Genomic DNA, 16,055 nt, shown 5'->3' with positions numbered 1-16,055 from the left:
AGTGCCTGGCAAAAGCATTCATGTAACACAGCTGGGTGTGTCCCTGCCTGTGAATGTTTGTATCAGTGCAAGACCTGTCACATTATCACAGTATTAAAGGAAGCTCAGGTTGGTAAAACAGAGAGCTCAGCAATGCCCCAGGTCCAGGTTGCACCACGGGAACACCCGTTACAATCTTGCCTCAAGGATTAGGGTTCCCGTTGCTCAAGAAAAGGCAGGATAAACTTTGTTGCTGATAACAACGGTATGCTGATGGAACTGCTTTGGAGGCAGGATGCAAATGTGTTCCTGCTTGATGTAGGTCTGAAACATTGGAGTTCTAGCTATTTACCATTCATTTTTGGTTTTATTTTAACATCTTCTACTATTTCTAAATTTTTATTGATTTTTCCTTGTTTGAGTAAAACAATTAATTCTTTTTTCTTTTCTTTTTTTTTTAAGGGGGGGGGAGGGGCAGCTATTTCATTCCATTGAAAGGCCAGGAGTTATATGCTGATGTGAACCAACTAGGGATTTATCTTACACACAGCTGCTTGGGAAAAAAACAATAATGCTTGAAGAATGCTCATATGTTTTTCCTCAAATCTTCTGTTTTTGAAAAAGAGTGAATTACATTTTGTTTTAAACCTGACCAGAATGTTTTGAATAAACATTCTTCAGTTTTCCGTGCCAAAAAGGCTCACCTCTGAAGCTTCTTCCTGCAAAATCCCATGAGAACAGAAGAAACAGAAGAATGACCATATTGGGTAAGACCAGTGGTCCATGTAGCCCAATATCTTGTCTTCTGACAGTGGCCAATGCCAGGTTCTTCAATGGGAATGAACAGAACAGGTAATCATGAAGTGATCCATCCCATCACCCATCACTCTCTGTGTGACTGATTTTAAATTGCCTTGCAGCTTGTATAGTCTTGTACACCTTTGCATCATAAGGCCCTGATCCAAAGCCCACTGAAGTCAGTGGAAAGATTCCTATTCCTACTTCAGTGGAGTTTGAATCTGCACCTCATATTGCAAGTTGTTCGTGACAGCACAAGCTCAGTGGCCCAGAATCAGGCATGTTGGAACTAGATCTGGTAAAAACAGAAATGTAAAACAATTCGATTCAAAATTTCAAAGTTTTGGTTTGTAGGTTTCAATACACATTCATTTTAAACGTTTGGCAAGGTATTTTTCTTTTAGCTTTTTTAGTTCCAAAGGGAGTGGGAGGAAAGGGGGGGGGAAAGAAACCAGAGAAATACTTAAACAAAAAATATTGGCAAGCAACACTGAAAAAAGATGGCATGGGACATTTTGAAAGCAGACACATTTGTTGTGAAAATCCTCTTATAGGAATATAAAATGGCTATTTTTGACTAAAAAAGCTTTTCATCTTTAAAAATGTCTGCCACCTCTAATGGCAAACTTTTCTCCACCAAGAATGAGTCAGAGAGAGAGAAAAATATCCTTCCATATTCTGCTCACATCAGGACATTCTTCCTGCAAACACCAGAGCCAATGTTCATCAAGCCACATAGTAGGTCTTCTCCCCCCCTTCCCCGCCCCTGCACACACACTTTGTGGTTAGTCCACATAATAAATTAATAAAGCTACAGCAGAGGCCAAAAAAGAAGGGCTTAATATTTGAGCTCAAAGTGTAGATGCTCCTGATTTTAGGACCTACTCCTACACAGACAAAGGAAATGGGCGCTTTACCTTTGACTTCAATAAGCACTGAATCTGGTCCCTAATGCTGTAGATCCTGAATCAATCTCTGCGTATGTTCCATGTCAGGCGACTGCAGTATTGCCAACCACAAACCTTCAAAAATCATGACACGGGTCGCCCAAACTTATAAGTTTAAGGAAGAAATACAAATAGTTGGGTTCTTTTTGTTGGCCTTCAGGTTTTTGAGCCTTTGGGGGGCACGTAGGTCATGTTTACAAGTTTTTCTTTGTATTCACAAGCGCTAGACAATTAATTGTCTTTAAATGAAAAGTGAGATTCACCTGACTCCAGGCACTGGAGTTTTAAGAAAGCATCAAACATCATGAGGCAGGCAATAAAACCACGGCAGTAAACAACACAGCTTACACAGATGTTAGTAACTTCTTGTATTTGCTCTTTATTCTTTTTAAAAATGTATCCTGGGCATGAAACTAGAGATTTACATGTTTAGAAGGTGTCAGTCTATTCTTTCTTGAACTACTGGAATCCAGAAAAAGATCTGGTTTTTATTTTGAATATTTTAATTTTTGAAGCCTAAGTAGCAAAAAGGTATGCCAAGAGAATGCCCCGCCTCCTCCTTGTCAACTCCGCCCCCTCCCATAAAACCTCCTCAGCTGTGCCATTCTTACCCTGTCTATCCATGTAAAGGCCAGGAACAATATGGCTATAAACTCTCTGGGTTGTATCCTTTCCGCACTCATGCCAAGCACAGGCAATCTCTGAAAACTGACTGTGTAAAAATGTCACCTGCCTACACCACAGACTTGCTCCCTGTCTGCATTACAGTCACGTCTTCTATCTTCAGTGAGAGAAATCAGTTTTTACTGCTGATTATTTCTGTTAGCTCTGGAGAACTGACATTGAGGAGAGAGAAGGAGCTGGTCTTTCCAATCTTATGCATCACCAGTAAAATTGTTTCTTCAGGTCCAATCGATTACATCGGTGCAAACCGACTGAAGGTGCTGTGACTGGAGAGGTGTCACTGAGGGCCCAGTTTGGCTAGTGATGATGATGCATGAGGTGGGCAATGCCCCATTTGACTCTCAGAGAGCAGGTGAAGTTTGCAGAAAGAGAAAAAACTCCCAGGTTAGCAGTGAGATATGATCTGAGCATACTTGTTTAGATATTAGTGAGAGACAATAAACACTGAGATCCATGATCCATTTTTACCCCCCAAAAAAGGAGTACTTGTGGCACCTTAGAGACTAACAAATTTATTTGAGCATAAGCTTTCATGAGCTACAGCTCACTTCATCGGATGCATGTAGCGGAAAATACAGTGGGGAGATTTTATATACACAGAGAACATGAATCAGTGGGTGTTACCATACAGACTGTAACAAGAGTGATCAGGTAAGGTGAGCTATTACCAGTAGGAGAGCGGTGGGGCGGGTAGTGGGGGACTTTTTGTAGTGATAATCAAGATGGGCCATTTCCAGCAGTTGACAAGAATGTGTGAGGAACAGTGTGTGTGGGGGGGGAATAATTTTACTATGTGTAATGACACATCCACTCCCAGTCTTTATTCAAGCCTAAGTTAATTGTATCCAGTTTGAAAATTAATTCCAATTCAGCAGTCTGTTGTTGGAGTCTGTTTTTGAAGTTTTTTTGTTGAAGAATTGCCACTTTTAGGTCTGTAATTGAGTGACCAAAGAGATTGAAGTGTTCTCCAAACAGTTTTTGAATGTTATAACTCTTGACATCTGATTTGTGTCCATTTATTCTTTTACGTAGAGACTGTCCAGTTTGGCCAATGTACATGGCAGAGGGGCATTGCTGGTACATGATGGCATATATCACATGGGTAGATTCGCAGGTGAATGAGCCTCTGATATTGTGGCTGATGTGATTAGACCCTATGATGATGTCCCCTGAATAGATATGGGACACAGTTGGCAATGGGCTTTGTTGCACGGATAGGTTCCTGGGTTAATGTTTTTGGTGTGTGGTTGCTGGTGAGTATTTGCTTCAGGTTGGAGGGCTGTCTGTAAACAAGGACTGGCCTGTCTCCCAAGATCTGTGAGAGTGATGGGTCATCCTTCAGGATAGGTTGTAGCTCATTGATGATGCGTTGGAGAGGTTTTAGTTGGGGGCTGAAGGTGATGGCTAGAAAACCAGTCGGAGAACACTTCAGTCTCTTTGGTCATACCATTTGTGGTGGATTTGAATAAATTAAAGAAGAATGATGGTGTTCATCTGGCTTATGCAAAACTTTCACTGTATGTAGGCAACAGTCCTCTGTCCTGAGAAAAATATTGGATCATAGAAATTACAGAGATAAATTCTTTCTGAGTATTGATCCTGCAAAGGGAAAGTTTTGCAGAAGTGTGTATTTCTGTGCCCTAATGAAGAAGTTGGCTGAAAATCTGGATGCAACTGTGGTCAGTAGAAATGACTTCTCTTATGTGGGATAGGGTGACGAGATAGCAAGTATAAAAAATCAGGATTGGGGTGGGGAGTAATAGGTGCCTATATAAGAAAAAGCCCCTCAAATCGGGACTGTCCCTGTAAAATCAGGACATCTGGTCACCCTAATGTAGGATAAAATGTTGACTAGTATTGTTGCCCTGGAATTTGACATTTCTGTATGTACCCCAGAACCTGACGTTACTGCAGTCCACCATTTTGTATGTTCAGCTGCTGCCGGCTGAAAATCAAGCATCACATCACTAGGAATAATAGGCCTTTGTGAGACAAGGTCGGACAGCTGCATATTTTCCGTTTGTTATTTAGAATTGGAGGATGGGACACAAAGTTATGGAGGAGAGTGGATAGCGACCTTGGTTTTAGGGGACCCTGACATATTGTTGTTATGGCTAGAAACAGTAGAAACGTTTTGAGATAAATAGTAGTTTGTTGAAATTAGGAGAATTGGTGACTCAGTAGAGGTTATTATGCTGCCCTACTAGGAGTCACTATAGATTATGCTTTTTGTTAGAGTTATCTATAAAAGATTAGATAAAAGTAAATATCTTGGAGCAGTCTGAGGGAGCTTTTCTTTGGGAAGGAGATGACATCTAAACTCCCCACCAGCTGGATGGAAAGTGGGCCCCTGGAAGTCCAGCTGGTGATTATTTGAAACCATCTTAGACTGTCGGTAACTATATCTGGGATGTTCTAAACTTATTTCTTCTGCCTGTGTGTGCTTAATATATAATCAATTGTCATTTTAGATAAGACCACATTTGCTTGTCTTAATTTTTCATCAGCCAGAACGCTGTGTTCCCATGGATTTATTCCTGACACCATCTGGAGTGAAACAGTTCAATTACCGATGCTGTGGGATCTGACAAGCCTGGGTAACAGTATTTTTGAGTTTACCCATCCTTCAAAGAGGGGTAGGTCTATGGCCAGCCTTACAGGCAGTGGCGGTTTGGCGCTGAGTTGCTTAGCCATCTGGGGACTGAGGAAGCTGAGCACATGCCTAGCGGCAGAATTTTAGGCACCCAGATGATTTTGCTAGTGGAAACTTAGGTCTTGTCTACACTGGAAACACTACACTGGTACTGCTGCTGCACTTCAGTGTAGATGCTACGTACACCAATGGGAGGGACTCTCCCATCAGTATAGTTAATCCACCTCCCTGAGAGATGGTAGCTAGGTCGAAGGAAGAAGTCTTCCATTGTTCTAATGTTATCTGCATGAGGACTTAGGTCAGCTTAACTACCCGACCTGATCCTCCTGCCCCCCTCCCCTCCTGTGAGCAACAGTGTCAGGACCATTCCTCTGCTCCTATCCCTCTCCTCCTTTGAGTAATGGGAACAAGATGGCTCCTCTGCACCTTCCCCTCTTCTCCTGTCAGCAAGGGGGGAGGTACATCACCTCAGCGCCTCTCCCCTCCCTCTCTGAAATGCATAGACAGCAGGTTGAAAGCAAACAAAAGGAAAGACTTCTTCACACAGAAGAACAAGTTCTTTGGAACTTGTTGCCAGGGGATGTTGTGAAGACCAAAACTGTAACTAGGTTGAAAAAAAAAGAATGAGCTAAGTTGATGGAGGATAGGTCCTTCAATGGTGTTTACCCCCTGCTCTGGGTATCCTAAGCCTCTAACTGCCAGAAGCTGGGATTGGGTGACAGGGACCTAATCACTCCATAATTGCCTTGTTCTGTTCATTCCCTCTGAAGCACCTGGCACTGGCCATTGTCGGAAGACAGGATACCCAGTGTGGCTCTTTTCATGTACTTAACTAAGGAAGGGATAAGCTGATGGGGGAAGAATGATGGGGTGGGGGATGGAGGGGCTGAAATAAGGGGGTCAACACACCAAAACCCCAGATGTGTAGCACTGTCCTATCTTCCACGAACAACAGACTGGCATCTCACCTGGTGTTATTTTGTCCCACAGAGACCAAGTATGCTCTGCAGCTTCCCACCCCTAGAGTCTTTGGAGGACAGAGGCAGTGGGCAGCAAAGGAGGGGGACACAGAATAGCTCAAGGGGCAGAGTAAGTGGACAAAGTGCCAGAGGCAGAGGAACCAAAAGATTGGGGGTCAGATGAAACAATCAGACCTTTTGGGAAATATTTAACATCTTCTTCCTTCAGCAAATTTCAAAACCATGTTTGGAAAAAAAGAACTGTTTGTTAAAAAGACCCTGAAAGCTAGAGTGTGCAGAGGGATCAAAACCGTGAAGGTCAAAATAAAATTAAAGGGGGGTGGGTGGGTGTTGTAAATAACATGTCAGTTGAAGATTGGCAGCATGAAGAACGTGTTTTATGTGGTCCGCTCTGTCAGGGGGCCTGTGTCACATGATCAGATCAACACACAGATGTTCTGCCATTGTGCAAAGCCTGTCAGAGCACAGCCTGTCAGAGCTATAGCACCATGCTCCTCAACCAGGGCTCCCTGAGGGGCCGCAAGCGGGTTTCAGGGGGTCCGCCAAGACGGGTGGGCATTAGACTGGCTGGGGCACAGGGCAGAAAGCTGAAACCGCACCACATGGAGCTGAAGCCCAGAACCCCAAAGCCCCCACCCAGGGCTGAAGCTGAAGCCTGAACAACTTAGGTTCACAGGGCCCCCCGTGGTGTGGGGCCTCGGGCAATTGCCCTGCTTGCTACCCCCAAACTCCAGCCATGTCTTTTATATTCAGAAAAACACTTGTTGTGACACAGGTGGGCCAGGGATCATGTGTGGGACGCGGTGGGGGGACGGGGGGGCGCTCAGAAAGAAAAAGCTTGAGAACCCTTGACCTCCAACATCCAAGGCACCAGATTGCCCCTAGCCACACACCCTTTAAAGAAGCACTGGGCACCAGGTTGTCTTCTCATGTATCAAAAGCCTTATGTTTAAGGGGCCTGGTTCCTCTGTCTCAAACACCAGTTGTGTCAATGGTGCGTTTGTTTCTTCAATCCTCACAACTTGGCCCATATAACCTCCCTTCATTAGCTGCTTGATTTTGGGTGTTGGCAAAGCCTGTTTCAAGGGACTTTTAGGGGGTTCCTTCTTTAATCAACAGACCTTCTCCAGCTGCCCATCCTCTTTGATACAAAAATTGGGCAACTACTGTCTTAGTCAACAGTTTAGGGAGAAATGAACACTTCAGCAGTCCATTGGGCTGTCTTCTGAGCTAAGGAGGAACTTTTGTTTGAGTTGTAGTGGGACGGGGTGGGGTGAGGGGGCTTATGAAAAAGAAAGAAGGTGGGATGAAAACCTTCTCCCCCTTAGTTGTGTATTTCAGGTTTCATACTTGTTGATAGGTTAAGTATCAAAAACAAAAGACTTACGTTCTTCTGACAATATGTCCATGTACTTGTGTTGGGGTGGGATAGTTGTATGGGCAGTAAAACATATGGCCCAACACAAAGTATCCCTGAACCACTCAGTTCTCCCCTTTTCATTGTCTCCTCTTAAATCAGACCTTTTCCCACTCTAATTATACCTTTTTACTTTCCCTCAATCACTCTGCATTGGGACTTCAGTCTCACCAACATTGCTTTCAGTCATTTCTCATGTCTCTCTTTTATGGACTTGTATTATTTAATGATGTAAAGTATCTAGAGTTACAGCATGTGGAAGTTCAAAACATAAAGTGTTAAATAAGACCAGACAATTGATAACTGAGGGGCCTTTCAGTGTGATGCTGAAGCAAAAAACATCATTGTTCTCTGCAGATGCTGCAACAAAATATCCCCAAGCGTGCCAGCCCTCTCCTGATTCTTTTGCTATTTTTATTTATTTCCTACATCTCTTCGTCCATGAAACAGAGTTTAGAAATAGGAGAAGCAGCAATGGGCTTCAATTGCAGCAAGGGAGGTTTAGGTTGGACATTAGGAAAAGCTTCCTAACTGTCAGGGTGGTTAGGCACTGGAATAAATTGCCTAGGGAGGCTGTGGAATCTCCATCATTGGAGACTTTTAAGAGCAGGTTAGACAAACACCTGTCAGGGATGGTCTAGATCAGAGGTGGGCACACTATGGCCCGCGGGCCACATCCAGCCCGCAGGACCCTCCTGCCAGGCCCCTGAGCTCCTGGCCCAGGAGGCTAGTCCCTGGCCCCTCCCGTGCCATTTCCACTCCCCCACAGCCTCAGCGTGCTGCCAGCACAATGCTCTGGGCAGCTGGACAGCACAGTTGAAGAGCCGCGGCCTGACCCGGTGTTCTGGGCGGTGCTCCAGGCAGTTCAGTAAGAGAGCAGGGGGTGTTGGATAGAGGGTCGGGGATTTCGTGGGTGTGGCCAGGGTTCAGGGTGTGGATAGGGGCTGGCGCAGTCAGAGGGTGAGGAACAGAGGGGTTGGATGGGCAGGGGTCCCGGGTGGTGCAGTCAGGAATGAGGGGGGGCGTTGGATGGGGTGGCAGGGGGCAGGCAGCGGTGGAGGGTCCAGGAGTGGTCAGGGGACAGGGAGCAGGGGGTGGTGGATGGGGCAGGAGTCCCGGGGGAGCTGTAAGGGGGTGAGAAGTGGGGGTGGTCCGATAGGAGGTGGGGGCCAGGACATACGTGGCTGTTAGGAGAGACACAGCCTCCCCTAACTGGCCCTCCATACAATTTTGGAAATCCGAAGTGGCCCTCAGGCCAAAAAGCTTGACTGGCCCTGGTCTAGAAAATACTTAGTCTTGCCATGAGTGCAGGGGACTGGACTAGTTGATCCCTCAAACTCCCCTCCAGTCCTACGATTCTATGATCACACAAAAGGGCCCTGCACCAGGGGGATGCCAGCCTGACCACTGGGCAGGGCAAGGGACACACACACCTGCCTACGCTTGACTTTCAGCTCCACTATAGCCCCCATCTCTCACACACACATAGTGCCCGCTGTATGCCAAACACACACATAGACAGAGTAACCATTCTACACACATAGCCTGACACTGAGCTTGATCAGAATGGAGAATAATCTCTACTGGGAAACTGGGACAGCTAGAATATTTCCAACTAACCTGAACAAAAAGAACCGAAGGGGATTCTGCTGCCCTGGCAGGGAAATAGGACTAGATTTCCCAACTGGTCTCTTCCATCGGCAGCTTCCTTGAAGCCTGGTTTATCCTTAAAAATGAGATCAACCGAGCTCTGTCACACAGGACTGAGAAACTTTTCATATCACGTTTGAGGCAGTTAGCTTGCACTGACCCTCAGTGTCATTCTTCCATTGACCTAGACATTGCCTCTTGGGGACGTGGATTAACTACATTGATGGAAAAAACCTTCCGACAATGTGGAAAGCATCTACACTACGGCACTGCTGCACACCATAGCTGAGTCAATGTAATGGCCTTAGTATAGACATTCCCTGAATCGATGGGGGGAGTTTCCCCCTTCCTATTAAAGTTATTTTTCTCTCTTTTTCTAGTCACTTTTCTCCATCCCTTGGTAAAGCTCTTTCCTTCTTTTAAATATGTTCTAGGTAAATATGTTCACAAAAGTTGAAATTTCTCCTCTCAGGATAATTCCTTCCTTCCCCTCCCATGAATGGCTCACTGTCATTTCAATTAAAGGCGGAAGTGCTCTGAAACTGATTTGTTTGCCCATGACTTGGTGGACCACTTTATTTTTCCTCCCTTCACTTACAATGAGTTGAGGATGAAAGCAGTACCTGCTCAGAACCCTAAAATAAGACATAGAGTCAAATCTTTCCCTGAATACGTCTGGAGCTGCTTCCTTTGGCGGCAGAGATTAAATATGGCTTTGATGACTTTGAGATTTGCTCCCTGGAGCATCTTTGCTCCCAGGAAAACAGGTGTGCACAGAACATACAATTAATGTTGTTGCCATGTCTTTCCTTGTGGAAATGGAACACAGAAGGCCAGAGCATCAGCTTATCTGGATCGCTGTCTCTCCCATGAGGTCATTTTAACATGATACAAAACTGAGGTGACTGTATTCCACTTTATTTGTTGGTCATCTCTCCAAATGTCTCTTTAAGTAATTTCCCAGCGTTGGGACACAAAGATGTCTAGAAATGAGTGAATTTCTTCTGGAATAATCATTTATTGTCACAAACAATATCATTTGGATTCACCTGAAACTATTAACAAATGTGATACAAATACGCCTAATAGCTTTGTCCCAAAACAAGGTGTGTGTGCAGGGGGAGGATTTAGGTGCTGGTGGCAACAAAGCCACAGTAGGAGGTGGTGGTGGTCCTTCTCATTGTAATTTTTAGCCCAATAGTAGGCGTGTTCACCTGTGAGATCGGAGATCTGGGTTCAATTCCCCCTTCTGCCCAGGGCTGGGCAAAGCTCTGTGTGACATTGCACTCCATATGCTTTATGAAAATATGCATATTAATATGACATAACTGGAAAATGCTTTATGCTAAGTGCCCCATGAAACATATCACTATAAAGATTATAATCTACTAAGTGTGTTCATCCTATTTGTTTACATGGATTATTTCTATCTCTGCAGTTAGGAAAATAAGATATAAACTTGTATTACTGATGCAGACAATTAAGTGGAGGCTATTAAAGGTGGTTCAGAATTAATGAACTGTGAATGGCTCTGTTTTCCTGTAAGCCTTCCTGTGTATGTGTGGGACAAACCAGGAAGAATGGATACTGGTGTCTTAGAGTGACATGTGACCATGTCACCTGATACCGAAATCCATCTTGAAGCTGGTACTTTTCCTGAGGGGGGTGTAATTCCAAACAAAGGTTATCCACCTTAGGGATGTTCTATATAAAGTGGGGAATCAAACAATGAGTGTCTTCATCTGGCTTAAAAGATGGCCTCCCCACCCCACAGAGATACCTGCAGGCACCTGGAAACAAAAGGACTGTAACCACAGTGGTGGGTGAGGCCAGTCTGGACCCAGATCAGAAAAGGCATCTGACATGAGAAGGATTTTATCTGAAGTAACAACTGGGGTGAGAAGTTAACATTTGTAACTGATTTCTGAGTGAATTAAGTTTAGCCTTGTGTGGTTTGTTTTTTGTTTTTGTTTTTTATTATTTTGTTTTGTGATTTACATTGTTCTGTCTGTTACCGCTTAAAACCACTTAAATCCTACTTTTTATACTTAATAAAATCACTTTTGATTATTTCTAAACTCAGTGTAAGTAATTGTTCGCTGGAGGGAAACAGCTGTGCATATCACTCTGTGGGTGAATATTTGTCTTTTTACCCTGTTTAAGCTTTGGACAGAGTAAAATGGATTTATTTGGGGTTTAGATTCCATTGGGAGCTGGTTTCAGTCTAGATCTGCAGTTTTGGGGTTGTGACCGAGACCCTGGGTCTGTGTTGCAGCAGGCTAGTGTGTCTGGCTCAAGAAGGCAGGGTTCTGGAGGCCCAGGCTGACAGGGAAAATGGGCTCAGAGGATATTTCAGCACGTCAGGTGACAGTCCCAATGAGGGTCTCGGTGACTGAACCCAGCATACTATGCACTTGGGTTTCCTGCTTTTTCCAAAAAACATCACAGCCCTTGAGCAATGAGCTGTTCCAGTCTGGGTTGCTCTCAATCTCTCCTTTCAAATTTGTTCTACTGTAGATAACTAATTAAATAACCATTGGAAGAGAGACGTGAAGTTGAGAATCTCACCCACTAAGTGGTCCCCTTAGCCATCAGCTAATAGAATCATTCTCTGTCTCTGGCCCTCTGATGCTTCCCATATTTTGTCCACTGATCTCAGTTGGGGCCTGGAGACCTTGTTGGAATAAAAACAAATGAATAATAATAACAATATAATAAAGAACAATACTCCCACGGGCTCTGCAAAATTACTTTGTAATGGGATGGGAATTGAATTTCCACTCTCCACAACTCAACCAATACAGAGTTAAACAGATTCAAGAATTGGTTATGAGTTTATTCATTGCTTTCCTCAGGGCGTCCTTCACCTCCGTGTTCATCAGGCTGTAGATGAGGGGGTTCAACATAGGGATCACCAGTGTGTAAAACACTGAGGTCACTTTGTCTCTGTCCATGGAATAGCTGGAGGTGGGAGGTAAATACATGAAGAAGAGGGTACCAAAAAACAAGACCACAGAGGTCAAGAGGAAAGAGCAGGTGGAGAAAGCTTTTTGTCGTCCCTCGGCAGAGCGGATCTGCAGGATGGTGGAGATGATATAGACATAGGAGAGGAGGACAGTCACAAAGTTGCTCCCTGTAATGCAGCTCATCAAAGCAAACATCACAATCTCATTGATGTGGGTGTCAGAAAAGGAGAGCGCAAACAGTGGGAGGATGTCACAGAAGAAATGATTGATGATGTTGGAGCTGCAGAATGACAGCCAAAATGTAAAACATGTGTATATTATTGAATCCACCAACCCCACAGTGTACGCTCCAGCCACCAGCTGTTTACAAAGCTGCCTGGATATGGTGATCATATAGAGCCGCGGGTTACAGATGGCCACATAACAGTCAAACGCAATCACAGCTAGCAAGAGGCACTCAACATCTGCAAAAACGATAGAGAGATACATTTGCACAGCGCAGGCAGTGTAAGAAATGCTTTTCCTCTCGGCAAAGAAATTCAGCAGCATCTTTGGGGAAATTATCAAAGAAACGCAAAGGTCACAGAAAGACAATTTCCTGAGGAAAAAGTACATGGGGGTGTGGAGTCGGGGATCAATTGTAATTAACAAGATCATCCCCCCATTCCTCACCAGGGTAATACCACAAATCAGTAGGAACACCCCAAACAGGGGGACCTACAGCTCCGGACGATCTGTCCGTCCTGAGAGAATGAACTCAGTCACCTCTGAATGATTTCCCTCCTCCATCTCCTCCAAACAGAGATCAGGCAGCTACAGAGATGTGGGCAGGTGGATGGTGAGGAAAACCTGTCCCTTTTCTGTAATGAAGTAAGTGAAGATAAATGCAGATCAATTTCTCAATGGACATCAGTAGCTGCTCAGGGAAGGGCTTAGTTTATAGAGCCAGATGTTGACAGCTGGTCATTCCAGGTTTTCGATAAAATGCAGACACTGTGCAAATACAACCACACCCAGCTTAATCATGCCCCCCACATAAACACTCCTGTTCAATAATCCCAATAAAAAAACAATGACTTGTGACTCTGCTGTGAGAGAATCAGTCTGAAGGGATTATTCCTTAGCTAAAGAAGGGGTGAGAGTAAAGGAGTGTCAATCTTTCCACCCTCTCTGGGCAAGGGGAGCTCTGTTGCTTGGCATGTCGGTTTGGGGTAAAGTTGCTTACCGTACTAATTAAGCTTTTTGGCATTTACTTTAGCCTGTAGGAAAACCCAGCCACATAAAGGGAAACCCTGGTTTCAGTGACTATGTAATTGCCTATTTTTTTCCAACCAAAGAGGTCAATTCTTTAGCTGAAGGGGTCGGAGTTGGGACTAAGGCTTTTAGTGCTGGAGGTCTGGACTTTAATACTTGCCGACCACCATGGTGTGTGCATGTAATACAGGATAATAGCACGTACCTGCTGAGAAGAGAGAGAGAGATGTGGTGCTTTTTCCCCATTAACAGAAACTGCACATTTGTAGCACTAGGGAAGTTTTATAGTGAGATTTGTGATCTATGGGACATGATTCCTGAAGCAACTGGGAATAACTGAGCTCAAATAGCTATAAAATCTAATTAATGCATTCAGTGAACCAAAGCCACCCTTGGTGTAATTCATACCCTGCGGATTAATTTGTCCCACTCTTTCCTCCTGTGTTATTAAATGATGCAATTTCTACCAGAGTTACAGAGTATGAAGTTAGGGGTATATTTCATCCTGATGTTTTCAGTGCAAGCTGGGTACTGCATAGAGCTGATCCACAAAGGGTTGTTGTTGTTTTTTGTGGAGACCAAATTTTTTTTGCAAAAAACATAATATTTCGGCTCGGAAATACCATGGGGGTTCCTCAGATACTGCACACCACCAATCTCTTCCATGGGCCAGGTTCCCAGGCTGGATTACATTCCCCATGATGGATGATGGTCTCTACTCCTCCTGGACATCCCTGGAACAATACCAGAGCTACGGTTTAGGGAGGAGGGGAGTTTGGTATTGTCATAAATATAAAGGGAAGGCTAACCACCTTTAAATCCCTCCTGGGCAGAGGAAAAACCCTTCCACCTGTACAGAGTTAAGAATAAAAAAGGTAACCTCGCTGACACGTGACCAAAATGACCAATGAGGAGACAAGATACTTTCAAATCTGGAGTGTGTGTGTGTGGGGGGGGGGAAACAAAGGGCTCTCTCTGTCTGTGTGTTGCCTTTGCCGGGACCAGAGCAGGAATGCAGGTCAGAACTCCTGTAAAGGGTTAATAAGCAATCTGGTTAGATATGCGTTAGATTCTGTTTTGTTTAAATGGCTGATAAAATAAGTTGTGCTGAATGGAATGTATATTCCTGTTTTTGTGTCTTTTTGTAACTTAAGGTTTTGCCTCGAGGGATTCTCTATGTTTTTGAATCTGACTACTCTGTAAGGTATTTACCGTCCTGATTTCACAGAGGTGATTCTTTTACTTTTTCTTCAATTAAAATTCTTCTTGTAAGAACCTGATTGCTTTTTCCTTGTTCTTAAGATCCAAGGGTTTGGGTCTGTGTTCACCTATGCAAATTGGTGAGGATTTTTATCAAGCTGTCATAAATATAAAGGGAAGGGTAAACCCCTTTAAAATCCCTCCTGGCCAGAGGAAAAATCCTCTCACCTGTAAAGGATTAAGAAGCTAAAGGTAACCTCACTGGCACCTGACCAAAATGGCCAAGGAGGAGACAAGATACTTTCAAAAGCTGGGAGGAGGGGGAAAAAACAAAGGGCCTGTGGCTGTCTGTATGCTGCTTTTGCCGGAGACAGAACAGGAATGGAGTCTTAGAACTTTTAGTAAGTAATCTAGCTAGGTATGTGTTAGATTATGATTTCTTTAAATGGCTGAGAAAAGAACTGTGCCGAAGAGAATGACTACTCCTGTCTGTGTGCCTTTTTTGTAACTTAAGGTTTTGCTTAGAGGGATTCTCTATGTTTTGAATCTAATTACCCTGTAAGGTATCTACCATCCTGATTTTACAGAGGTGATTCCTTTACTTCTATTAAAAGTCGTCTTGTAAGAAAACTGAATGCTTTTTTCATTGTTCTAAGATCCAAGGGTTTGGGTCTGTGGTCACCTATGCAAATTGGTGAGGATTTTTACCAAACCTTCCCCAGGAAGTGGGGTGCAAAGGTTGGGAGGATTTTTTGGGGAAAGACGTGTCCAAACTACGTTTCTCAGTAAACCCAGTTAAAGTTTGGTGGTGGCAGTGGAAATTCCAAGGGCAAAAGGTAAAATAGTTTGTACCTTGGGGAAGTTTTAACCTAAGCTGGTAAAAATAAGCTTAGGGTTTTTTTCATGCAGGTCCCCGCATCTGTACCCTAGAGTTGAGAGTGGGGAAGGAACCTTGACATATTTTGATGGAAAGCTTATAATTTCCAGGGAAAAGATAATTTCATGGAAAAAAGAGTTGAATGGAAAATCCAATTTCCCATCAAAAACACTTGTGAAGAAAAATTTTCAACCAGCCTCAGCAACAAATTTGGAATCAAAGGAACAGAAAGTTAGATACAGGTGAAACGTACTTATTTTTTGTAGCTGCAGCTGATATCTTCTCAGTCATTCATGGTTTCAGGATCACCTCATTCTCCTGGCCCCAATAGGTGGAATGTAAAACCTGTAAGAGATGTAAGAGTACTCCAGATTATCTAGCTATTTATAGCATGAAAATCACCGTGTGTGATGAACTGAGACTGTTCTTAATGTTTCCTCTGAATACTGAAGGGGTGCCTCAGTTTCCCCTAAGCATTTCTTAAGTCTCTAGGTGGTGGGATAAGGGAGTGTAATTGTTGCAGAGCAAAGCACCAGTGTACATAAATGGCCAACACTCTGTCTCCTGGCAACTGATGGCCTGGGCCCTTCCCCCTGTAAGGTGATAGCTAAAGGGCTGGAGAACAAAGGAATCCGGTGACCTCCTGATCC

At 44.0% G+C, this 16,055-nt stretch overlaps 1 pseudogene; it reads right to left on the bottom strand.

Moving 5' to 3' along the window:
* Nucleotides 1–11,924: 11,924 nt before the first annotated feature.
* Nucleotides 11,925–12,863, bottom strand: LOC144265983 (olfactory receptor 5W2-like; annotated as a pseudogene).
* Nucleotides 12,864–16,055: the final 3,192 nt, after the last annotated feature.

Source organism: Eretmochelys imbricata, chromosome 6 (assembly GCF_965152235.1).
Source record: "Eretmochelys imbricata isolate rEreImb1 chromosome 6, rEreImb1.hap1, whole genome shotgun sequence".
Classification (NCBI taxonomy): Eukaryota; Metazoa; Chordata; order Testudines; family Cheloniidae; genus Eretmochelys; species Eretmochelys imbricata.
This window is presented reverse-complemented; position numbering and strand designations above follow the sequence as displayed.